The sequence below is a fragment of the Coregonus lavaretus genome (assembly GCF_964263955.1).
Source record: "Coregonus lavaretus genome assembly, contig: HAP1_SCAFFOLD_961, whole genome shotgun sequence".
Lineage (NCBI taxonomy): Eukaryota > Metazoa > Chordata > Actinopteri > Salmoniformes > Salmonidae > Coregonus > Coregonus lavaretus.
The window spans coordinates 18,952-37,500 of record NW_028159574.1 but is presented as its reverse complement, the minus strand read 5'-3'; the positions used below and the strand labels follow the sequence as shown (position 1 = coordinate 37,500).

Genomic DNA, 18,549 nt, shown 5'->3' with positions numbered 1-18,549 from the left:
CTTCCTCACTCTGCGGTACTGCCGTCGCAGGTTACGGAAGGTGAAGATACTCAGGAAGTTCAATAAGCTGTTGATGAAGTCTGCAAAGGCAGAGATGGACTCTGGCTCTCCTTCCTCTCCATTGCCCTCTTCATCTCCACCTCCTCCTGCTGCCTCAGTTTCTCCTTCAGCCGGCTCATCATCATCCTCCTCCTTCTCCTCCTCCTCTTGCTCCGAGATCTGGGAGGCGATGTTCATCTCAAAGATGGTGTCCTCACAGAAGTTGACAAACATCTCCATCTTTTCCGACTCGCCCCCCTCATTGACCACGTCAAAGATGAACTGTCGTTTGGACTCTCTGACCTGAGGCATCTCCCACTGTGTGCGGTTAACCTCGCTGATCTCAAAGTAAATACGCTCTATCTTCCTGCTGGCACCCATGATCTCTATACGGCCCAGGAAGGGGCGGAAGTAGTTGAGAACACTCTCTGCCTGCTCTAGGAAGTTCTTCAGCCTGAGGTCATGAGGCACATGTTCAGACAGGTTGGTCAGCAACACTGCAATGTTAAAGCCAATGTCTTTAGCTGGCTCCTGGAAGCGGTCGGCAAACTCCTCAAAGTTGATCATGTCGTTCTCATCAGCCTCTGAGCAGGACAACAGGAATTGGATCTCGGAGGGAGAATACTGTTTCTGGCTGTCCATGGCCTTCTGAAAGTCTTTCTTAGAGATTAACCCTCGGGGGTCGGTCACGTAATCACGGAAGGCGTCTGACGCCACAATGTCCTTCAGTTTGAGGAACATGTCAAAGAACTTGAGGATCATCTCCACGTTGCTGGAGGACTCCACCAGCATGTCCACCATCTGACGGGCAATGGTGCCATTCACCACATTACCTGAAACACGGCATAACATGGAGGAAAATCATGGAGGCGGGAGAAATTAAAGAGAAAAACAACAGAAAGATAGAAATTCTGTCATACAAATGTCCTTTTACCCTCTAGTAGAGAGAGTAGCATGACCACCATGTCTTTCTGGAGGTCCAGTAGCTCCTTCAGAAGTCCAATCTGGCTGGAGTCCTACGAGACAGAACAAACACACACAACGCTTCACAACAATGACATTTACTGTTACTACAGTGCATTTCAGGCCTGTAGACTTCTAATGATCATGAAGATTATTATTCTGCCAAAGGAATCTCAATTTGTTGAAGAATCTAGAAGTATTCATGCAGTGAAAGGGATGGTCCGAACCCATTTGGTTTGGATTTCAGGCCAAACACCTTACATTAATACTGTAAATATTTTATGAGTTTATCACAGCATAATGAGTTTCCCAATCTGTATGAATCTGGAGAAAAATATGTCCTAACTTCCATCTTCTTCAAAAAATTCACCTCAGTGGTTAAAAAAGTAATTGCTTAATTAACTCAGGAACCACACCTGAGTGGAAGCACCTTCTTTCAATATACTTTTATCTCTAAAGCATTTCCATTATTTTGGCAATTACCTGTTTGTACTCAGTCTAAGAAATAGATTATTAACTGGTACAAAACTGCCATTACAGTAAATGCTTATGTCAAAACTGCCATTACACTAAATGCTTATGTCAAAACTGCCAGTACAGTAAATGCTTGTGTAAAAACTGCCATTACAGTAAACGCTTGTGTAAAAACTGCCATTACAGTAAACACTTATGTCAAAACTGCCATTACGGTAAATGCTTATGTTAAAACTGCCATTACAGTAAATGCTTGTCAAAACTGCCATTACAGTAAATGTTTGTCAAAACTGCCATTACAGTAAATGCTTGTCTCCACGGTAAGACAGAATGAGATTAAGGTTAGAGGGATATCGTCTTACCCTTAAGATATTCCTTTGCTTGCATTTTATTGGGATACACATTTAAAATATTTAATCATAAACAATTAACCAATCAGGAAAATTGTAATTTTACCACATCAACTTACATTTTACATGTAGACAACTTACAATTCAAGAGAGCCTGTAAGTTCACTTGGTTTCTGGCCAACAACATATAGTTTAAGAATTCTTAAAAGTAGCTTAGTGGCAGGTAGCTTAGTGGTTAAGAGCGTTGTGCCAGTAACCGAAAGGTCGCTGGTTCTAATCCCCGAGCCGACTAGGTGAAAAATCTGTCAATGTGCCCTTGAGCAAGGCACTTAACCCTGATTGCTCCTGTAAGTCGCTCTGGATAAGAGCGTCTGCTAAATGTGTAAAATGTCAAAAGAATATACATTTTACACAGAAAGACTAGAGAGCAGCATACATCTCCAACTTTATGCTGGGGCAATGTTAGAATTAGTCAGAAAGCAACACGTCGGAAATTAACGGCATACACACACACACTATCAAACATTACTGTGTCCAGGTCACGCTAACCACTGCATGCTCTATCAGGGGGATGTTAAAGGGCTGTCCCTTTTCTCAGCGAGCTTTACATTCACCTGCTTTTAAGCGTTTCACTTTCCTATCCCTAATGCAGACCGTTAAACAAGTTTAGCAAAGTGTGGAATGAGAATCCTGCATACAGCAAGTAGGTTAGTAATGTCATTGTATAAAGTGCTTGACGTTAACCAAATAAAGCAGTTTTCATTGTTGCAGTAGGTTGTTTTCATTGTTTTGGAGGTTGACATACAATATTATTGCATTACAAAATAAGTCATTTTCTAGTTCTTATTCCAGCTTTAAAGGCAGGTGAGTATAAAACAAACCGAAAAAAGGAAAGTAGGGAAGAATCAGGAACAAACTGGTAAACACCCAATCACGTCAATGATAGAAATATTAAATGAATACATACTTTACCCTGCATAGACCATGTGAAAGACAGTTTACATAATCAATATCTCATAGGATTTGTAAACATTAAAAACATAAAGACAGTGCTACATTTCAAAGTACTTTGCCACATGGTTTTTACGGTTGGCTATAGTTTCATCAAGGTGTTACGTACTAACATTACACCACTAATATATTTCATTATCAGTACATATCATTTATCAATCTACTAACTATTTACTTATAACTAACATACAGTGGGGAAAAAAAGTATTTAGTCAGTCACCAATTGTGCAAGTTCTCCCACTTAAAAAGATGAGAGAGGCCTGTAATTTTCATCATAGGTACACGTCAACTATGACAGACAAAATGAGGGAAAAAAATCCAGAAAATCACATTGTAGGCCTAGCCAGTCTCCAGCTCTCAACCCCATAGAAAATCTTTGGAGGGAGTTGAAAGTCCGTGTTGCCCAGCGGCAGCCCCAAAACATCACTGCTCTAGAGGAGATCTGCATGGAGGAATGGGCCAAAATACCAGCAACAGTGTGTGAAAACCTTGTGAAGACTTACAGAAAACGTTTGACCTGTGTCATTGCCAACAAAGGGTATATAACAAAGTATTGAGAAACTTTTGTTATTGACCAAATACTTATTTTCCACCATAATTTGCAAATAAATTCATTAAAAATCCTACAATGTGATTTTCTGGATTTTTTCCCCTAATTTTGTCTGTCATAGTTGACGTGTACCTATGATGAAAATTACAGGCCTCTCTCATCTTTTTAAGTGGGAGAACTTGCACAATTGGTGGCTGACTAAATACTTTTTTTCCCCACTGTACTTACAGTATGGCGTTACTTTCTTCAATTAAAAGGAGTACCACTGTTCAATAGTGTTCCAGTCATGTATGTGGTGTGTCTGCAAGCCAGTACATTTGTGTGAATGTCAGGTAGAAAAAGAGAGTGTGCATGAGGAGATATCTGTGAGGCTGGTTGCTTTATGCATGGGAGTAAGAGAGGACACTTTCATGTAACAGCGGTTTTAGCATCACAATACGATTTAGTTCACCATTCCAGATTCAGTTTCTACAAACTACTTTCACTGTAAATATATTTTTTGGAAATTACAGACTTATCAGTGAAACAATGCAACAAAAGTGTTCAAGTTGTTGGCTTGAAAGGCGTTTGTTAAATGCATAGTTGGCAGTCAAATGTAAGTTCATTGCGAATTTTCACCCCAGCAATGGTAACACAGATCACTGATATGTGAAATCACAATCCTCTAGTAAAAAGTGCACAAAATAGCTTATCTATACCATGAACTGTAGATGTAAATTGGTGTACAGCGTAGTTGCTGACAGATCTTTGTGGGCATTTACATGTCAGATATATATATATATATATATTTATCAACCCATGGAGGTCTGGATTTGGAGTCACCCTCAAAATTAAAGTGGAAAACCACACTACAGGCTGATCCAACTTTGATGTAATGTCCTTAAAACACGTCAAAATGAGGCTCAGTAGTGTGTGTGGCCTCCACGTGCCTGTATGACCTCCCTACAACACCTGGGCATGCTCCTGATGAGGTGGCGGATGGTCTCCTGAGGGATCTCCTCCCAGACCTGGACTAAAGCATCCGCCAACTCCTGGACAGTCTGTGGTGCAACGTGGCGTTGGTGGATGGAGCAAGACATGATGTCCCAGATGTGCTCAATTGGATTCAGGTCTGAGGAACGGGCGGGCCAGTCCATAGCATCAATGCCTTCCTCTTGCAGGAACTGCTGACACACTCCAGCCACATGAGGTCTAGCATTGTCTTGCATTAGGAGGAACCCAGGGCCAACAGCACCAGCATATGGTCTCACAAGGGGTCTGAGGATCTCATCTCGGTACCTAATGGCAGTCAGGCTACCTCTGGCGAGCACATGGAGGGCTGTGCGGCCCCCCAAAGAAATGCCACCCCACACCATGACTGACCCACTGCCAAACCGGTCATGCTGGAGGATGTTGCAGGCAGCAGAACGTTCTCCACGGCGTCTCCAGACTCTGTCACGTCTGTCACATGTGCTCAGTGTGAACCTGCTTTCATCTGTGAAGAGCACAGGGCGCCAGTGGCGAATTTGCCAATCTTGGTGTTCTCTGGCAAATGCCAAACGTCCTGCACGGTGTTGGGCTGTAAGCACAACCCCCACCTGTGGACGTCGGGCCCTCATACCACCCTCATGGAGTCTGTTTCTGACCGTTTGAGCAGACACATGCACATTTGTGGCCTGCTGAAGGTCATTTTGCAGGGCTCTGGCAGTGCTCCCCCTGCTCCTCCTTGCACAAAGGTGGAGGTAGCAGTCCTGCTGCTGGGTTGTTGCCCTCCTACGGCCTCCTCCACGTCTCCTGATGTACTGGCCTGTCTCCTGGTAGCGCCTCCATGCTCTGGACACTACGCTGACAGACACAGCAAACCTTCTTGCCACAGCTCGCATTGATGTGCCAACCTGGATGAGCTGCACTACCTGAGCCACTTGTGTCGGTTGTAGACTCCGTCTCATGCTACCACTAGAGTGAAAGCACCGCCAGCATTCAAAAGTGACCAAAACATCAGCCAGGAAGCATAGGAACTGAGAAGTGGTCTGTGGTCACCACCTGCAAAACCAGTCCTTTATTGGGGGTGTCTTACTAATTGCCTATACTTTCCACCTGTTGTCTATTCCATTTGCACAACAGCATGTGAAATTTATTGTCAATCAGTGTTGCTTCCTAAGTGGACAGTTTGATTTCACAGAAGTGTGATTGACTTGGAGTTACATTGTGTTGTTTAAGTGTTCCCTTTATTTTTTTGAGCAGTGTATATATATATATATATATATATATATATATATATACATACACACACACAGTGGGGGAAAAAAGTATTTAGTCAGCCACCAATTGTGCAAGTTCTCCCACTTAAGAAGATGAGAGAGGCCTGTAATTTTCATCATAGGTACACGTCAACTATGACAGACAAAATGAGGGAAAAAAATCCAGAAAATCACATTGTAGGATTTTTAATGAATTTATTTGCAAATTATGGTGGAAAATAAGTATTTGGTCACCTACAAACAAGCAAGATTTCTGGCTCTCACAGACCTGTAACTTCTTCTTTAAGAGGCTCCTCTGTCCTCCACTCGTTACCTGTATTAATGGCACCTGTTTGAACTTGTTATCAGTATAAAAGACACCTGTCCACAACCTCAAACAGTCACACTCCAAACTCCACTATGGCTAAGACCAAAGAGCTGTCAAAGGACACCAGAAACAAAATTGTAGACCTGCACCAGGCTGGGAAGACTGAATCTGCAATAGGTAAGCAGCTTGGTTTGAAGAAATCAACTGTGGGAGCAATTATTAGGAAATGGAAGACATACAAGACCACTGATAATCTCCCTCGATCTGGGGCTCCACGCAAGATCTCACCCCTTGGGGTCAAAATGATCACAAGAACGGTGAGCAAAAATCCCAGAACCACACGGGGGGACCTAGTGAATGACCTGCAGAGAGCTGGGACCAAAGTAACAAAGCCTACCATCAGCGACACACTACGCCGCCAGGGACTCAAATCCTGCAGTGCCAGACGTGTCCCCCTGCTTAAGCCCGTACATGTCCAGGCCCGCCTGAAGTTTGCTAGAGTGCATTTGGATGATCCAGAAGAGGATTGGGAGAATGTCATATGGTCAGATGAAACCAAAATAAAACTTTTTGGTAAAAACTCAACTCGTCGTGTTTGGAGGACAAAGAATGCTGAGTTGCATCCAAAGAACACCATACATTTTTACATTTACATTTTAGTCATTTAGCAGACGCTCTTATCCAGAGCGACTTACAGGAGCAATTAGGGTTAAGTGCCTTGCTCAAGGGCACATTTACGTCATTTAGCAGACGCTCTTATCCAGAGCGACTCACAAATTGGTGCATTCACCCTATAGCCAGTGGGATAACCACTTTACATTTTTTTTTTTTGGGGGGGTAGGGGGGGGGGGGTAGAAGGATTACTTTATCCTATCCCAGGTATTCCTTAAAGAGGTGGGGTTTCAAATGTCTCCGGAAGGTGGTGAGTGACTCCGCTGTCCTGGCGTCGTGAGGCATGAAGACAGTCCATACCTACTGTGAAGCATGGGGGTGGAAACATCATGCTTTGGGGCTGTTTTTCTGCAAAGGGACCAGGACGACTGATCCGTGTAAAGGAAAGAATGAATGGGGCCATGTATCGTGAGATTTTGAGTGAAAACCTCATTCCATCAGCAAGGGCATTGAAGATGAAACGTGGGTGGGTCGTTCAGCATGACAATGATCCCAAACACACCGCCCGGGCAACGAAGGAGTGGCTTCGTAAGAAGCATTTCAAGGTCCTGGAGTGGCCTAGCCAGTCTCCAGATCTCAACCCCATAGAAAATCTTTGGAGGGAGTTGAAAGTCTGTGTTGCCCAGCGACAGCCCCAAAACATCACTGCTCTAGAGGAGATCTGCATGGAGGAATGGGCCAAAATACCAGCAACAGTGTGTGAAAACCTTGTGAAGACTTACAGAAAACGTTTGACCTGTGTCATTGCCAACAAAGGGTATATAACAAAGTATTGAGAAACTTTTGTTATTGACCAAATACTTATTTTCCACCATAATTTGCAAATAAATTCATTAAAAATCCTACAATGTGATTTTCTGTTTTTTTTTTCTCATTTTGTCTGTCATAGTTGACGTGTACCTATGATGAAAATTACAGGCCTCTCTCATCTTTTTAAGTGGGAGAACTTGCACAATTGGTGGCTGACTAAATACTTTTTTTCCCCACTGTATATATATACACACACACACACAAACTATGTAATTTCCTCATGCACATCCAACTTTCGTGTAAGATACACAATGTGTGGTTTCTAGGGGAATAGTAGCCATGTTTTGTGTGGTGAGATGTGTAGGTGTACATGTTGATGTTGAGGCAGCTAGCTTATACCTGTGCCAGCTTCATCATCATGTGGGCAAAGACGTGGAGGAAGCCTACCACTGCATCCCACAGCCTGCTGTGGGTCAGGGACTGCTGATTGCCTGTACATGGACCCTGAGGGGAGACCACCAGGTACATACGGTCACATACATACCCAGTAACATCCAGTCATCTACATACTGTACAGATGAATGGGTTTATACTCACCTGGATGTACTCAGTCAGACTGTTGAAGATCTGTTTAGCCACTATCATGGCCTTGGAGAAGTTCTTCTTGCCTGGCTCATCGATGATCTCTTTACCAGAGTAATACCAGTAGAAATCACTGATTGACTCCTTTAGAGAGAGCGAGAGATAAATATTTTTCCTAGCCACCTTGCTTCTGCATCTGCATTTCTTGCTCTTTGTAGTTTAAGGCTGGGTATCTGTATAGCACTTTATGACAACTGCTGACGTAAAAAGGGCTTTATAAAATTCATGGTGAAAGGGATAACAGTTGAAAAAGAAATGGAAAGCCGCACACTCTAGGAGCTCAGATGCAATAATTTAATATCCTAATAACCAACGTTTGGACAGACAAGCTGTCTTCATCAGGGTATAAAAAAGGGATAACAGGACACCTCTTTAACAGGTATGTGTTAATAGTCAGAGTCCCAGTACCTGCAGTCGGAGGAGGTAATCCACAGTGCAGATGATGATGTTGATAGTGGTGGTGCTGCCGGTCTGTGTTCGCAAGTAGTTCTGGAAATCTGGAGTAAAAACAGAGAGTCCACTCAAATAGACTGCCAACATTTGACTAGCATTACAGCAAGTCATGATTCAAGTGTTGCTGTGCCCCCAAAGACAAATCCATCATTCCCTAAATAGAACACCATTGGATAATATTCTTCTCACCGTTATTGTGGCCCTCACAGAGCAGCTGCAACATGCGGAACAGATCACAGGTAAACTCATCATCCGACATGACTTTCTCACCTGGAGGGGAGAGACAAAGGGACAGAGCATCAGACTAGATCTAGGAGTACTGGATGTCTTTGACAGTAGGAGGGTTCAGGCAGGCTGCCTCTCTCTATCTGTATGTAATGTAGGTGGGAGGCTAACTAGAGAATTTGAGTGTCAGCCAGTGCGTACCATGGTCAGCAGCACACATGCTTGCAGCAATAAGGTGAGTGTGATTATAATTTCACAGCTCTCCATCACGTCTGCATAATCATATTAGTAAGAGCTGCAATAACCTCCTCCTTACAGACTGTCCATCTTCCTTTAGTTCATACTGAGTTGTTCACTGTAACTACAATATAGAAAACGTCAAACACTTGCTGAATCATGGCCAATAGGTTGGCATGTACTGTAAAAGCACATTCACAGCAACAAGCAACGATAAGACCTTCTGCAATTTTAGACACATAATCAAACACTATTATGTCACATACATTAACACATAAAGAAACAGTCGTCCATCAACACTGAAAACACAGTATACTATATACACAGTATACACACATAAAATTACATGGTCACATCAACATGTATAGATACAATGGACATCACTGTATACTGCACAGACATACAACGTAATGGAGAAGTTGACCCTGTCAGTTCCTCAGTCAGTGCATGCAGCACAGACCTACTGCACTCCTCGAACTCCACTGAGTTTGGGTTAAGAGGGCCAGGGTTTGGACTTGTGTCCAAGCAAGGTGGAGTGGAGGAGGGATGATGTCATTGTGGGGGGATTACAGTGTAAATCATGTGAGGGTTCAGAGGTGGGTGGGGCAGACAGTGCTGATCTAGGATCAGTTTTGCCTTTCAGATCATTAAAAAATAAGATTACAGTGCTTTCGGAAAGTATTCAGACCCCTTGACTTTTTCCACATTGTTACATTAAATCCTTATTCTAAAATGGATTAAAGAAATAAAAATCCTCAGCAATCTACACGCAATACCCCATAATGAAAAAGTGAAAACAGGTTTTAAGAATTTTTTGCAAATTTATAAAACACAAAAACAGAAATACCTTATTTACATAAGTATTCAGACCCTTTGCTAAGATACTTGAAATTGAGCTCAGGTGCATCCTTGAGATGTTTCTACAACTTGATTGGAGTCCACCTGTGGTAAATTCGATTGATTGGACATGATTTGGAAAGGCACACACCTGTCTATATAAGTTCCCACAGTTGACAGTTCATGTTAGAGCAAAAACAAAGCCATGAGGTCGAAGGAATTGTCCATAGAGCTCCGAGACAGGATTGTGTCGAGGCACAGTTCTGGGGAATGGTACCATAACATTCTACAGTATTGAAGCTCCCCAAGAACTCAGTGGCCTCCATCATACTTAAATGGAAGAAGTTTGGAACCACCAAGACTCTTCCCTAGAGCTGGCCGCCTGGCCAAACTGAGCAATCGGGGGAGAAGTGCCTTGGTCAGGGAGGTGACCAAGAACCCGATGGTCACTCTGACAGCGCTCATGAGTTCCTCTGTGGAGATGGGAGAACATTCCAGAAGGACAACCATCTCTGCAGCACTCCACCAATCAGGCCTTTATGGTAGAGTGGCCAGACGAAAGCCACTCCTCAGTAAAAGGCACATGACAACCCCCTTGGAGTTTTCCAAAAGGCACCTAAAGAACTCTCAGACCATGAAAAACAAGATTATCTGGTCTGAGGAAACCAAGATTGAACTCTTTGGCCTGAAGGCCAAGCGTCACATCTGGAGGAAACCTGGCACCATCGCTACGGTGAAGCATGGTGGCAGCATCATGTTCTGGGGATGTTTTTCAGCGGCAGGGACTGGGAGCCTAGTCAGAATCGAGGGAAAGATGAACGGAGCAAAGTACAGAGAGATCCTCTGTAGAGAGAGGTCCTCTGTAGCTCAGCTGGTAGAGCACGGCGCTTTTAACGCCAGGGTAGTGGGTTCGATCCCCGGGACCACCCATACACAAAAATGTATGCACGCATGACTGTAAGTCGCTTTGGATAAAAGTGTCTGCTAAATGGCATGTTATTATATTTTTATATTATTATCCTTGATGAAAACTTGCTCCAGTGCACTCAGGACCTCAGACTGGGGTGAATGTTCACCTTCCAACAGGACAACGACACTAAGCACACAGCCAAGACAACGCAGGAGTGGCTTCGGGACAAATCTCTGAATGTCCTTGAGTGGCCCAGCCAGAGCCCGGACTGTAATCGCTGCCAAAGGTGCTTCAACAAAGTACTGAGTAAAGGGTCTGAATACTTGTGTAAATGTAATTTCATATTATTTTTTATACATTTGCAAACATTTCTAAAAACCTGTTTTTGCATTGTCATTATGGGGTATTGTGTGTAGATTGATGAGGGGGGAAAAAAACATTTAATCCATTTTAGAATAAGGCCATAACGTAACAAAATTTGGAAAAAGTCAAAGGGTCTGAATACTTTCTGAATGCTGGTTATGGACTGATCCTAGATCAGCACTCCTATTCTGAGATGCTTTGTGGATACGGGCCCAGAGTTACAAACACTGAGGATGAATATGAGAGATCGATAGATCCAGATATTGCGCTAATTCCGTCCTCAGGAATTCTTATAATCACAATAGTGGTGAGCTTCGGAGGTTCAGTAGATCTGTGGTTAGCCACTCAAGGGGAAAAAACGCTTTTCAGTCATTGTTTGTTGCTAGGACTCATTACTCTGAGTGTTTAATAGGTTTACTATGAATACAGTACATAGTCATGTCCAGTAAGGGAAAAAAGTATTTGATCCCCTGCTGATTTTGTACGTTTGCCCACTGCCAAAGACATGATCAGTCTATAATTTTAATGGTAGGTTTATTTGAACAGTGAGAGACAGAATAACAACAACAAAAATCCAGAAAAACGTATGTCAAAAATGTTATAAATTGATTTGCATTTTATTGAGGGAAATAAGTATTTGACCCCTCTGCAAAACATGACTTAGTACTTGGTGGCAAAACCCTTGTTGTCAATCTCAGAGGTCAGACGTTTCTTGTAGTTGGCCACCAGGTTTGCACACATCTCAGGAGGGATTTTGTCCCACTCCTCTTTGCAGATCTTCTCCAAGTCATTAAGGTTTCGAGGCTGACGTTTGGCAACTCGAACCTTCAGCTCCCTCCACAGATTTTCTATGGGATTAAGGTCTGGAGACTGGCTAGGTCACTCCAGGACCTTAATGTGCTTCTTCTTGAGCCACTCCTTTGTTGCCATGGCCGTGTGTTTTGGGTCATTGTCATGCTGGAATACCCATCCACGACCCATTTTTCAATGCCCTGGCTGAGGTTCTCACCCAAGATTTGACGGTACATAGCCCCGTCCATCGTCCCTTTGATGCGGTGAAGTTGTCCTGTCCCCTTAGCAGAAAAACACCCCCAAAGCATAATGTTTCCACCTCCATGTTTGATGGTGGGGATAGTGTTCTTGGGGTCATAGGCAGCATTCCTCCTCCTCCAAACACGGCGAGTTGAGTTGATGCCAAAGAGCTCCATTTTGGTCTCATCTGACCACACAACTTTCACCCAGGTCTCCTCTGAATCATTCAGATGTTCATTGGCAAACTTCAGACGGGCATGTATATGTGCTTTCTTGAGCAGGGGGACCTTGCGGGCGCTGCATGATTTCAGTCCTTCACGGCGTAGTGTGTTACCAATTGTTTTCTTGGTGACTATGGTCCCAGCTGCCTTCAGATCATTGACAAGATCCTCCCGTGTAGTTCTGGGCTGATTCCTCACCATTCTCATGATCATTGCAACTCCACGAGGTGAGATCTTGCATGGAGCCCCAGGCCGAGGGAGATTGACAGGTCTTTTGTGTTTCTTCCATTTGCGAATAATTGCACCAACTGTTATCACCTTCTCACCAAGCTGCTTGGCGATGGTCTTGTAGCCCATTCCAGCCTTGTGTAGGTCTACAATCTTATCCCTGACATCCTTGGAGAGCTCTTTGGTCTTGGCTATGGTGGAGAGTTTGGAATCTGATTGATGTATTGCTTCTGTGGACAGGTGTCTTTTATACAGGTAACAAGCTGAGATTAGGAGCACTCCCTTTAAGAGTGTGCTCCTAATCTCAGCTCATTACCTGTATAAAAGACACCTGGGAGCCAGAAATCTTTCTGATTGAGAAGGGGTCAAATACTTATTTCCCTCATTAAAATGCAAATCAATTTATAACATTTTAAACATTTTGTTGTTGTTATTCTGTCTCTCACTGTTCAAATAAACCTACCATTAAAATTACAGACTGATAATTTCTTTGTCAGTGGGCAAACGTACAAAATCAGCAGGGGATCAAATACTTTTTTCCCTCACTGTACATACCCGAGAAACAATGGAATTGGCATTACTTGACATGACTGAAAGGTTATTTCATAAACTCCTTGAGTCTGAAATTGAATACAGGTGGGCTCCACAACACGAGATAATTAAAAAGAGCTAAAGAAGATGAAGAGACGGAGAGGGAACAGGGAGAGCAAGAGAAAAGGTAGAAAAACAGAGGGACAGAGGTATCATTTACCCCGTTCTGACTTCATGTCTGAGGACCAGCAAAGGAGGGAATGGGAAGAGGGGATAGGGGAGGGAGGGACGCAATGATGGCAAGGTAGGGAAAGAGAGGGCTAGTGAGTTGACGGACAACAGTAGAACACTTAGGAGTTGGGAGGGGTGGTTAACACATTTCTATTGTCAATAATTCTAACTAAGAATTAGTTTAAAATAATACTACACTTACAAAATATTTTACAAATAAACATTGAATGTAAACACAAAATATTAGCAAGTCAAAATACAGTACTAAACAGACACCCTGTAAATTCAAATTACCAACTGACAAGGCGTCAGCGCTGAAAAAATTAGTCATATCAACACATTAATCACTCAATCATTATTAGACAGCAGAGTTTATGGATGTTACTACAACTGAACATTCATAAGATGAGGAATGAAGTGGGGGAACTCCCACTCAGTGACCATAGGCCCTGATACTGTACATGTGTGTGTGATTGCCTGGGCAGGACATGGATACAAAGGTGGTGTAAGGTGGGTCAAAGCTGGTGTACCAGTGTCCAGTATGGTCAGAGCTTTAAAGACTTACTTGTTCCCTCCTCCGACACCATGCCCAGACCCTCTGCCTTGTTCTGTCTCTCAAAGGCATTCAGGTCCAGGACACTGCCATGAAAAACATACGGTCACCTTTAATCAAACTTCATAAGCTGTTAGCTCCATTTTCCATTTATACAGTATATATATCTTTGGGTTTTCACATATTAGTAATCCAACATAACATTAATTTCATTCTACGTACTCATAAACGCTCGATTAGGACTGCTTTCCTACTCCCTACTAGGATTTATGTTGTTTTCCTTTATGAGTAATTCAGGGGTGAAGACAAACCTGCATGTCTGCATTAGAGCCTGGACACTCAAAAAGAAGCCAACATCCTTCTTGTCCTTCAGGTACTCAAGCATTTTCTGCAAACAGACAGTGAGACCAGTCAATTACTACTATAACCTCAGGTCAGATGGACAGCCCACTGAGTGGACACTTACCTGTTGAACCTCAACGTTACCACCGTTTAGGATGGAGATGCCCAGTTTAAGGGTGGAGGACACCATGGAGCCAGTCTCACCTAGATGGAGAGAAAAGTACTCTTTACCATTCTAGATGACAGGTATGAATAATGTCTTTGTAATGTGTCGACCACGGCAGGTATCATTCAAATTTATGCACTGTGACTGAAAGACATTGATTGACCTGTAGGGTTAGCCTGTAGGGAGTATGCATGGTGTACTGCAGGGTTCCTCAAAAGGAGGCCCGCAGGCCAAACTATTTTATTTGCCCCCCCCGCCCAAGTTTTCTGAGCATAAAATAGGGCTCAATGTGATTTTAATTTAGGAAATCTGTTCCCAAGTATTCCTACACATAAATAGAGAGAGGCATATATGATCGTACCCCAATCAAGGTTTGAAATTATTCTGTTTTTGTCAAATACTATATATTTTTGAGATTCTGGCAGTCAATTTGAAGTGTAGAATTTTTTTATAACTATGTTCCGGCCCCCTGACCATCCAATCAAAGGAAAAATCGGCCCACAGCTGAATGTAATTGGGGATCCCTGGTGTACTGTATGGGTTGGGGAAGTACCTTTGCAGGCACTGATCATCTGCAGCACCATCTCAGCCGCCCCACGGTTGTGGAGACGGGACTGCTGGTACAGAAGTCTCTGTTTCTCCATCTCTTTTTCCTGTGATGAACACAGATGCTGTGACTGTGTCCTGATGGTCACACATCCCACCCCACAGTCACTCTGCATTCACACACCTAGTCCCTAGCTGTCTAGACCTTCTCTCTAACCTCCACTGACTTGCAGCCCTAAACTTTGTTTTAATAGTGTGGGCCTATAGTTTTACATGCTACATATACAATCCCAGTCAAAAGTTTGGACACACCTACTCATTCAATGGTTTTTCTTAATTTTTTACTATTTTCTACATTGTAGAAAAAATGTGAAGACATCAACACTATGAAATAACACATATGGAATCATGTAGCACCCAATAAAGTGTTGAGAGAATGCCAAGAGTGTGCAAAGCTGTCATCAAGGCAAAGGGTGGCTATTTGAAGAATCTCAAATATAAAATATATTTTGATTTGTTTAACACTTTTTTGGGTGCTCCATGATTCCATATGTGTTATTTCATTGTTTTGATGTCTTCACTATTATTCTACAATGTAGAAAATAGTACAAATAAAGAAAAACCCTTGAATGGGTAGGTGTGTCCAAACTTTTGACTGGTAGTGTATATATCTAAAATTGAAATAGTTTCTCATTCTCAGTTTCTACTCTCCGTCTCCATTTCTTAGTTATCCTTTCCTCTCATTGTATGGGAAAAACTCATTCAAACCTGCATGCTTTATCTGCTTTTTGACTCGTTTTTCCACACATCATTACTTCCATTCCACCTATCTGTTTCTCTCGCTCACCCATTCTCTCTCCCCAGTTAATTAGTCATGGAGTCGTTACACTACTTCTTCACGTTTGCTGACTGGAGCAAACGTTAAGACTACAGCAAACAGCCCTGATGGCCTTGCATGCTGCAGTGCTAGCCATTGCAAAGAACCATCCAGGATCTATTGAATAACCAGTGTCTCCCTTGGTGTCTTATTATATCACATGTTGAACTTTACACAGCCCTCAGAGTAGAGCAGTTCTGCTAAAAGAAAAGCCCAAACATCTGTCACAGAACCACATTTATAGTGTAAGCTTGCAACATTTTCACAAGTGCAATGTAATGCAATTAAGTATAAACAGTAACCAAGATTTAATTAAAACAAAGGTAATACAAACACAGATTATATCAATTCCCCCGCCCACAGCATCCCACCCTCCTAACCCACCCACACCCACCCAAAGCACCACCCACCCACCCGCGTATGCCTGACCATGGTCTACCCAGTAAGTGTAGTGCAGATGTACTTGACATTACTTACGGAGAGTTTCCAATCCAATGGAAACAAGAGGGGTGTTTGGAAAAAGCCCTGCATCAGGTGTAGTATACAGTATGTCTATCAGTAAAATGTCTTGTTGTTGTAACTCTTCGTACACATATTCTTACTGTATGCGTCAGTCTAGGTGTCTGGGAGTGTAGACTGGCTTTCACTATAGTCTATTGGTCAATACGCTAAGTAAGTATGGAAGGGAACAACATTGATGAGTAACATTCAGTTAATAGAGATGAACGTGTTACGCCAGAGTTAGTGGGAGAGTAGAAAGAAAACATGGAACTGACACAGACGGAGGGGGGGGGGGGTCTGTGGTTGGTTACAGTCTGAGAAACAAACAGGATCAGTTATGTTAAGAGATTCCATCTGGATCTACATGAAAGACCATACAGTAAGCAAGGGGTATGAGAGCTGGCAGTGATAGGCTAGACTTGGGACAATGGGTATGAGAGCTGGCAGTGATAGGCTGGACTTGGGACAATGGGTATCAGAGCTGGCAGTGATAGGCTAGACTTGGGACAATGGGTATGAGAGCTGGCAGTGATAGGCTAGACTTGGGACAATGTGTGGTAGTATACATGTAGTCAACAACATGACTAATGGCCTCCTCCACTCTAAAGGTAACAATTTACAGACGCAGGAGTAATTTCTATTCATCCAAATATACCACTTATATACATATGGAAAATATACCGGTATATACACTGAGTGTTCCACCTTTCCATGACATAGACTGACCAGGTGAATCCAGGTGAAAGCTATGATCCCTTATTGATGTCACTGTTAAATCCACTTCAATCAGTGTAGATGAAGGGGAGGAGACAGGTAAAAGAAGGATTTTTAAGCCTTGAGACAATTGAAACATGGATTGTGTATGTGTACCATTCAGAGGGTGAATGGGCAAGACAAAAGATTGAAGTGCCTTTGAACGGGGTATGGTAGTAGGTGCCAGGCGCACCGGTTTGAATGTGTCAAGAACTGCAACACTGCTGGGATGTTCACGCTCAACAGTTTCTCGTGTGTATCAAGAATGGTCCACCACCCAAAGGACATCCAGCCAACTTAACAACTGTGGGAAGCATTGGAGTGAACATGGGCCAGCATCCCTGTAGAATGCTTTCGACTCCTTGTAGAGTCCATGCACTGATGAATTGAGGCTGTTTTGAGGGCAAAAGGGTGTGCAACTCAATATTAGGAAGGTGTTCCTAATGTTTTGTATGCTTAGTGTATATACAAACTATGGAAAATATTAGATGTATTTCTGTCCAAAATAATGGAGGAGCCATTATATATTGACAACAGTATTTGACCCATGTAAACACATTCTGCCTGCCAAATTGAAGGAATACTCATCAGTGGAACTTTGTGCTTAGCAGATAGGTCAATGCTTTAGGATGGTCCACATGATTTTGTATGGTCTAGATAAGTAGTTTTCTCTAATCACTTTGTGAGTCATGCAACATCTACAGAATGTTAACCACAATGTTAACCACAACAGCCAGGTAAAATCCAGAAACATTTGGAGTGAAGCAAAACACAAATAAGGAGGAAAAGTGACAGACAGATAACATTTAGGAGGAAGCAACACGCATATAAAGTAACAGATAGAAGAGACAAAAGAGTGATGAGAGAGAGAGAGAGAGAGAGAGAGAGAGAGAGAGAGAGAGAGAGAGAGAGAGAGAGAGAGAGAGAGAGAGAGAGAGAGAGAGAGAGAGAAGAGAGAAAGAGAGAAAGAGAGGAGAGAAGAGATAGAGAGAGAAAGGAAAGAAGAGAGAAAAAGGAGAGAAGAGAGGAGAAAGAGAGAGAGAAGAGAGAAAGAGAAGAGAGGAGAGAGAGAGAGGAAGAGAGAGAGAAGAGAGAGAGAGAAGAGAGAAGCGATAGAGAGAGAAAGGAGAGAATAGAGAGAGAAAAAGGAGAGAAGAGAGAAGAGAGGAGAAAGAGAGAGAGAAGAGAGAAAGAGAAGAGAGAAGAGAGGAGACAGAAGAGAGAAAGAGAAGAGAGAAGAGAGGAGACAGAGAGAGAGAAGAGCGAGAGAAGAGAGAGATGTGGGTGCAGGCTGATCTGCAGTGGATGATGTGGTCACTCGATGCGTTGAGAGCTACCGCTCCAGTGTCTCCCCAGTCCCCTGCCCCTGGCCGCCCCATACCAGTTCTGTCTGTCGCACCTCAAAGGACATCTCATCCTCAGCCCCTTCCTCCACCTCCTCTCCCCCTTCGTCCTCCTCACCAATGTGGCAGCTCTACAACACACACACAAGGGAAAAAAAACATTATATACTGTAAACACATTAATATACAAATAATCATAACA

At 43.0% G+C, this 18,549-nt stretch overlaps 1 pseudogene across 1 annotated transcript in view; it reads right to left on the bottom strand.

Moving 5' to 3' along the window:
* The window catches only part of LOC311122703 (ryanodine receptor 1-like), a 44,084-nt pseudogene that overhangs the window by 6,589 nt on the left and 18,946 nt on the right, over positions 1-18,549 (bottom strand). Inside the window, exons 44-54 of the transcript in view lie at positions 18,386-18,478; positions 14,881-14,980; positions 14,286-14,365; positions 14,131-14,207; positions 13,832-13,905; positions 8,641-8,721; positions 8,407-8,495; positions 7,954-8,082; positions 7,756-7,860; positions 974-1,055; positions 1-872 (exon numbers count right to left, since the gene is read on the bottom strand). The exon at positions 1-872 is cut by the window's left edge and continues 435 nt beyond it. The product of the transcript in view is annotated as a ryanodine receptor 1-like (transcript). The remainder of the gene's footprint in view (positions 873-973; positions 1,056-7,755; positions 7,861-7,953; positions 8,083-8,406; positions 8,496-8,640; positions 8,722-13,831; positions 13,906-14,130; positions 14,208-14,285; positions 14,366-14,880; positions 14,981-18,385; positions 18,479-18,549) is intronic.